Here is a 9,053-nt window from a genome sequence, read left to right as displayed (position 1 = left end):
TTTATAAGTGTGGGTGGGTATAGGTAGGTAATAGTACGTCTGACACTAATATGCACACTTTCTTATTTTAATATAGCGAGGAAGTATTGGTGGTGCTGAGGTAGAACGGTGGCTCCAAGGTTATTCTAATGAGGGTTATCAATGAAGAATTTGGCAAGGCAAATGGCCCAGACTGCCGAATGGTGCATAGAGTGTGGGAACATATCACATCGACTTCCTCAGGAGGTACATGGCTGTGAGGTGGTCAGCACATGATGTGTATAGGCTGTTGGATCAAAAGATGACTTGGTAGGTGGGGTGGCTGGATGGTAAGGAGAGGAGGCACATTCGTCCGGCAGTAGCGTGGTCGGCACAGGTCATCGCCCCCCCCCTGGGGGGGGGGGGGGAGGAGTGTGGTCTGCGGTAGAAGGTGAATTTCGTTGGCATTGTGAGGTTCTTGTACAGCACTGCCATCAGGATGTCAACGAAGTTTCTTGAGCACCAGCTTTGCCGGCAGATATCAACGCGAGACTAGCCTTAGTGCAAGTAAATGAAGGGTCCTGGCTTGTTGAGTTTTATATTGAAGGTTAGATGTGAACCTCCCAAGTAACCCAGTTTCCGGGTCATAGATGAGGTGGTGGAGCTGGACCCGTGTGTGGCTTTCTCTCTGCCGTGTCTATCCCTCTCCCTCTGTGAAACGTCATGCGGTGGCTCCCTCCGAGGTGATGCTTACTTACGTCGTAGAAGTCTCAAAAGAGAAAGCAAGAGCGGGTACCTGCGTCCACTCAAGAAGAAAGGCACTGCTGGAGAAAAAGGTGTGAAACGTACCATCCGGGCGTGTTATGTAATGTTATGTGAAGTGACGAAGAGGCTGTGAACTGGCATGGGAGGCTTATCAGAGCTGCTCCTTTTTCGCCCTAGGCTAGCCAGCGGTTGGAAGCTCAAGCGAGAAGGCATGCAAGCACTTTACACTTGTAAAGCTAATACAACCGTCGCTTCACATCATCTTGAATCATGAATCACCCACCCATATACGCTGATCTAATGATATATGATATTAAACACACACACACCCACCACACACACACACACACACACACACACACACACACCGCACCCACACACACACACACACACACACACACACCTCACGTTTCACTCAATCACAACACACATACACACAGCACACATACACCCACTTACTATATTTATATATAATATAACATTATATAGTGATATATATAATATATGATAATATATTCAATATGTTGATATATGATATGTATGAGATATATATAATAATTTAATATAATAATGTATATATATATTATAATACATTATGAATATTATATATAATAATATATATGATATATATGATATAGAAAATATATAATAATATATACATTATCATAACATATTATTATACATATATATATTACATATATTATATATTCGTATAATTAATATATACTATTATATCATTAGAAGTATTATTATATTATATGTTCATTATATATTATATTATAATATTATATCTAATTCACAATATATATATATAATACGTAGATGATATATATAGTATATATAACTATCTAATATATATAATATATGTATATATATATTAATAATAAGATGTTATGATAATCTATATATTATTATATTTTCTAACATATATATCATCATATATTATATATATTATATATATCATATGTATTATATATCTTATATCATTATATTATTAAATATATTATATATATATCATACCATATTACATATATCATACAGTATTGGCATATATTATATATATTATATGATATCATATATATATAGTATATTATATATAAATATATATATGTTGTGTGTATGTGTGTGTGTGTGATGTTGTGTGTGTGAGTTGAGTTGAGTGAGTGTGTGTGTGGTTGTTGTGTGTGTGTGTGTGTGTGTGTGTGTGTGTGTGTGTGTGTGTGTGTTGTGTGTGTGTGGTGTGTTTAATATATCATATATCATTATCATATATGGGTGGGTGCTTCATGATCAAGATGATGGTTGAAGCGACGGTGTATTAGCTTACATAGTGGAAATGGCTTGCATGCCTTCTCGCTTGCAGCTTGCCACCGCTGGCTACCTAGTGCTAAAAAGGGAGCAGCTCTGCATAAAGCCTCCCATGCCAGTTCACAGCCTCTTCGTCATCACATAACAATACATAACAAGACAGCGGATGGTACGTTCACACCTTTGTCTCTATCCAGTCAGCTGCCTTTCTTCCGTGAGTTGACGCAGGTACCGCTCTGCTTTCCTCTTTTGAGACTTCTACACGTAAGTAAGCATCCACCCTCCTAGGAGCCACCGCTGACGTTTTTCAACAGAGGGAGAGTGATAGACACGGCAGAGAGCCCAATCCACCAAGGGTCCACTCCACCACCTCATCTAGAACCCGGATATACTGGTTCTCATTGGGGTCCTCACATCTAACCTTCAATAATAAACTCAACAACAGGACCCTTTCATTTACTTGCACTAAGGCTAGTCTCTCGTTGATATCTGCAGGCAACGGTGCTCAGAAACTCTCGTTGACATCTGATGGCAGTGGTGTACAAGGACCTCACAATGCCAACGCAAAGTCACCTTCTACCCTGCGAGACCACACTCCTCCCGATCTGTTGCCGATCCACGCTATCTGCCGACGAGTGCCTCCTCGCCTCCCTTACATCCAGCCACCACCTACCAAGTCCTGCTTTTGATCCACGCCTATCCACAATCATGTGCTGACCACTCACGCCTATGTTACCCTCCTAGGAGTCGCTGATGATATTTCCCACACCTATGCCCCCAACTCGGCAGTCTGGGCCTTTGCCTTTGCAATTCCTTCATGAACCCTCTTATCATAACTTGGAGCCACCGTTCTAACGCAGCACCACCATACTTCCTCGCTACTATTAAAAATAAGTGTGCCTATTAGTGTCGATTACTATTTACCTCCCTATACCCCCAGCAGAGCCCACACCTTTAAAAGGTCTTCTTCTCACAAGACACACTACCAACTCTTTCTCACAAACTTCTCGCTGCCTATCATTGTTTAAACAATCGCAACAACAAATGAAGTCCACACTGAGATCAAACATAGGACAGCCACCACCCTTTTCACACCGACATTCCCTACCCTAACCATTTCTTAATTGCCATGATATTTTTCTGCTACTGGTGTTTTATCATTTGATTATTAGTGTTGTCCCACATTACACAGCTCTATACTTATCATAATTTTTGTTCTCCCCGGTAACACAAAATTGATTTGTTGTATTAAAATAATGCTTTTTTCATTCCACACGGGGCCACATTAAAACAAGTACTTTATATGCAGCTAGTCATCCCAAACATACCCCTTTGTACGCACTCCTATGCATAAGGAGTGACAGATGTAACTACTTCTTGTGCATTGTGTGTCCATTAATGTATCTAGTTTTACACCAATTCATGCAGACTTTACACACAGGTACGTACACAATCCTACTTAAAACACATACATAGGTGTGTGACAAAAAGAAAAAAATTAAGAGTTCCTTCTTTCTGCAGCATCACTTTGCAAAGAAAGGAAATGGGAAAAAAAGAGGGGCGGAAAATGCAATAAAAGGGTGGGACGCTTGCGACGGAAAGACAAGGGCTAGGGATGCGAGGAAGCAGCGTCTGCGTCTGTTGTATCCGTGAGTATCACTTTGTCCAAATGTCTGAATCAATGTTAAGGCTATTTTCACACATCTAAACTGAAATGAACATTTGATGTATCACCGGAAGCATTATATGTGTTGATGTGTGAATAGTTACCAATTATAACTTGGCAAATTTAATCATACTAATACATTCTTTCCACAGCCAACACAACACCAACTCCGGCTCCTACTCCCGCACCTACTCCAGCTCCCACTCCCGCACCTACTCCAGCTCCCACTCCTGCTCCAACTGGCCCTACTCCTGCACCTACTCCTGCACCAACTGGCCCTACTCCTGCACCTACTCCTGCTCCAACTGGCCCTACTCCCGCAACCTACTCCTGCTCCAACTGGTCCCACTCCAGCACCTACTCCTGCACCAACTGGCCATACTCCGCACTACTCCTGCACCAACAGGTCCCACTCCTGCGCCTACTCCAGCACCAACTGGCCCAACTGCAGGTCCCACTGCTGGCCCAATGCAGGTCCACTGCTGGCCCAACTACAGGTCCCACTGCTGGTCCAACTGGCAACCCTACTGATGGGGCCAACTGCACCCACTGTGGCCAACTGCAACTCCCACTGATGGCCCAACTGCAACTCCCACTGCTGGCCCAACTGAACTTCCACTGCTGGCCCACTGCAACCCTACTGCTAGCTCAAACTGGAACCTCTCAGTGAACGAGTGTATAAGGCAAATGGCCTCCATAGGCCACTATTTGCTTGTGAAGAATGTTAATACTTAGTCAATCAATAAATATTGCAAACAGTAGTGAGATCTTCTTAACCCTATTTTCCTGATATATGGAAAAGCTTAAATCAAGAGGGCCTTTTCTCAAAGTACAAGAGGTATTTAACATATGTAGATATACACAGTTGTACCATGTAGACCCTCCAACAGTTAGCTTGGATGCAAGAGATGTCTCAGTGCCTGTGCCGGACCCACCCATCAGCGAGGAACCTCCTACCCTAACAGAGGTTAGGATGGCGATTTCTAAGCTGAAGAGTGGGAAAGCTGCAGGCATATGTGATATCCCTGCTGAACTGCTAAAGGCTGGGGTGAACCTATGGCTCGGGGCCTGCATACAGTCCTGACTGCCATCTGGCAGTCTGGTACCATTCCCCCTGACCTGCTGAGGGGCGTGGTCATCCCTCTCTGGAAGGGGAAAGGGGATCGTTGGGATTGTAGCAACTACCGTGGCATAACACTGCTCAGCATACCAGGCAAGGTTCTCACCCACATTCTTCTGAAACAGATCTGCAACCACCTACTGAGGCATCAGAGACTGGAGCAGTCTGGATTTACTCATGTGCAAGTCCCGATAGATTATACTAGTGCTTAGTAAATGTGGACAACAGTCAGAGTGTGTCGTGGTTGTGCAACCTACAACGACTCAAGAAGCGTTGGACTCGTACATGGGAATCCATGGGAGACCTGAGACTTGGGAATTCCAACGACAGATTATTGGCCTGATAGCAAGCTTTTATACTGGTACTGAAAGTGCTTTTGATTGCATTTAGCAATGTCTCAGTGCCTGTGCCGGACCCACCCATCAGTGAGGAACCTCCTACCCTAACAGAGGTTAGGATGGCGATTTCCAAGCTGAAGAGTGGGAAAGCTGCAGGCATATGTGATATCCCTGCTGAACTGCTAAAGGCTGGGGTGAACCTATGGCTCGGGGCCTGCATACAGTCCTCACTGCCATCTGGCAGTCTGGTACCATTCCCCCTGACCTGTTGAGGGGCGTGGTCATCCCTCTCTGGAAGAGGAAAGGGGATCGTATGCTCAGCATACCAGGCAAGGTTCTTACCCACATTCTTCTGAAACAGATCTGCAACCACTTACTGAGGCATCAGAGACTGGAGCAGTCTGGATTTACTCCTGGCAAGTCCACGATAGACCGTTTACTAGTGCTTCAAGTAAATGTGGAACACCGTCGACCTCAAGAAGGCGTTTGACTCGGTACATCGGGAATCGCTATGGGAGATCTTGAGACTCAGGGGAATTCCAACACAGATTATTGGCCTGATAGCAAGCTTTTATACTGATACTGAAAGTGCTGTAAACTTCTTCCCAATTAATTCAGGGGTGAGGCAAGGCTATGTCTTGTCAAACACTTTTGAACACCTATATGGACTGGATAATGGGCAGTGCTACTAGTCAAAGTCAGTGTGGAACAACACTAGGCAATATCAAGGTCTCAGACTTTGCCGACGATGTTGGTATCCTATCTGAGTCCTTGGAGTCACTTGTGGTGGCTTTTGATTGCATTTAGCAATGAGGCAAAGCCCTTAGGTCTAGAGGTCTCCTGGACCAAGACCAAGATTCAGGACTTTGGGGGCCTGTTAGGGGAACCCGTTCAGTCGATCCATGCTTGCGGCGAGGACGTTGAAGTTACAGTTTTACATACCTTGGTAGCGTAGTCCATATCTCTGGGTTGTCAGACCAAGAAGTCAGTAGACAGATTTGCCTGGCAACAGGAGCCATGAATTTGATCAACAAGAGCATTGGAGATGTCGTTACCTATGCAGAAGGACCAAGCTGCTTTGTTCTTCAGGCCTTGATAATGCCAGTTTTGCCTCTGGGGAAAGCGAAACCTGGATGCCATCCAGGTTCTTGGGGTCTCGTTTTGATCCCTTTTGTAACAAGTCCCTTCACCGGATCATGGGGTACATTTGGGCAGGACCTTGTGTCCAACCGGCGGTTACACCATGAGTTTGGCATGGTACCTGTTACTTGCATAACTGGGATACCCAAACTCAGGCTATATGGCCACCTAGCTCGTGTGGACGACCCTGCCCATCAGGTTGTCTCTTTGCAAGACATCCCTGGGTGGAGGAGACCTGTGGGGCGACCCAGGAGATCATGGCTTGGGCAGCTCGACGAAACTTGTCGCGAGGAATTAGAGATGGGCCATGGGCCTGCCTGGAGACTCGCCTCGAGGGATCCTGTTGGCTGGAAGCGAAGGGTGGAGCGGCCGTGCGCCCCGTCGGCGTTAGCCCCTGATGATGATGATGATAATATATACACATATAATTTTACACATATTTATCTAATGTATTTATACACACACAAAACCCACACACAACACACCAACACACCCCACACACACACATAATATATAATATATATATATATATATATAAAATATATATAAAAATATAATAATTTTTATATATATATATATATATATAATTATATATATATACACTATAATATTATATATATATATATTATATATATATAATATTATATATAATATATATATATATATATATATATATATAATTTAATATATATATATATATATTATAATATAATTTTATATATATATATAATATATATTAAATATATATATATATATATATATATTAAATATAATAATTTTATAATATATATTATATAATATATATATATATATATAATTAAAATATTATATATATATTTGATATAATATTATATATAATATATATATAGATATATATATAATTTTATATATTATATAATATATATATAATATATATATAATATATAATAAAATTTTAAATATAACAAAATAATAATATATATATATATTATAATTTTATATATTATATAAAATATATATATAATATTATATATATGTACACTACACACAAAAATGTCTGTTGTGGGGTTAACACACACAAATATTTTTGGGGTTTTACATAAGAAAAATTTGTTTGGCTTATGTCTTTATGCTGATGCCCTACGAGTTTGTAAACTCGATGTGAAAGATGCCGTTCTACGCCAAACTCGCATCGCGGAAAAACAATTCCCCCCGGCAAGATATTCGCTTTGTTCTGGGGCCATTTCAAGCGGACCGCTGGGACCGAGTGGTTGAAAATATATCGGCCCAAGGCTAGGAGCTGATCCCCAGCAGCGAGAAGGGCCTCCTTTTTGGGGGATTTTGCTAGGTCCCGAGAAAAAGATCTCTGGCTCCTGGTACCAGCGCTCCAACCCCATCATGGACAGGGTTAAGCGAAACAGGTAAGTGGCCAAGGAATTGATCATTTCTTTTTGCATGCGATGGTTTTTCCTCCCAAAAACGCGGGGTTTTTTACCGGGGGCCCGATTCTGTGCACTGCCCATGGGCTGGTTGGGTACCCGCGGGACATTTCAAAACCCCTGTCCCTCCAGGGCTATTCTAAGGTTTTTCACTTGAAAGACAAAAGGAGGGGGAGTGTGCCCGGGGGGGTCCACCATGCGTCTCTGACCAATTACGAATTGACAACCTGACAGACCCAGTGCTCTGGAGAGCTTTCAAGGCGTAATGCTCAAAGAGCCCATAGTTATTGGGTACATTGAGGGGAAGGCATATTCCATCTCCTGGGAAAAATAGGGCCACTGAGATGCGCAGGCTGGGCTGAATGGAATCAAGTTTTGCACGCTCCATGGTGCGTAGGGCCCGGACACTGTTGAGAAGGGAAAAAGGGAAAACAGTTCCCCAGGAATCTTGTGAATAAGTGAGGCCATTTCTGGTAAAGACCTCCCCCCGCCTTTACCAAACCCCTGAAAAAAGCTGAACTCTAAGGCCCCCTCGCAGAGCGCAATCCGATCAGCAGATGGACGGATCATCTCAGGCTTTTGGGTTTCAAAAAACTTTGGGGTGAGTATTTTGAGCAGTTGCCCGGGTTAGACCCCCCAACATTTAGCTTGGACAAGAGATGTCAAAACCCGTGCTGGCCCCACCCCATCAGAAAGGAACCTCCTACCCTAACAGAGGTTAGGTGGCGATTTCAAGCAAAGAGGGGGAAAATTTTTCAGGATATGTGATACCCCTGCTGAACTTCTAAGGCTGGGAGTGATCTATGCAGGGGGCCCCTGCAAAAAGGCCTTACTGCCACTGGCGTTGGTACCTTTCCCCCCTGCCTGTGGGGGCGTGTCATCCCTCTCTGGAAGGAGAAAGGGATGTTGGGATTGTAGCAATCCCGTGGCATTACACTGTCAGTATTCCCAAGGCAAATTTTTCGCCCACTTCTTCTGAAACGAATCCGTAACCCCCTATGAGGCTCAGAGATGGGCGTCGGATTTACTCCAGGTAAGTCCAAATAGACCAAATACTAGCGCTAAAAAAAAACTGTGGACCCCGTGTGAGTTTGGTCAGGGTTTGCTTGCAGCCTACACCGATCAAGAACCCCTTTGACTGTGCATCAAAGAACACTATGGGCAATCCGAGACTCGGAACTCCGACGCAGACTTTTGGGCCTACGCATCCCTTATACTGGTACTGAAAGTGTAAAAGTGTATGGGGGTCTGCGAACTTCTCCCTGTTAATTCGGGGGTGAGGCAAGACTGTCCGCACCAACACTTTCAGCACCTGTATGGACGGATAAAGGACAGAGTAC

Source organism: Penaeus monodon, unplaced genomic scaffold (assembly GCF_015228065.2).
Source record: "Penaeus monodon isolate SGIC_2016 unplaced genomic scaffold, NSTDA_Pmon_1 PmonScaffold_108, whole genome shotgun sequence".
In the NCBI taxonomy this organism is placed as follows: Eukaryota; Metazoa; Arthropoda; class Malacostraca; order Decapoda; family Penaeidae; genus Penaeus; species Penaeus monodon.
Note: the sequence above shows the minus strand (reverse complement) of the source record.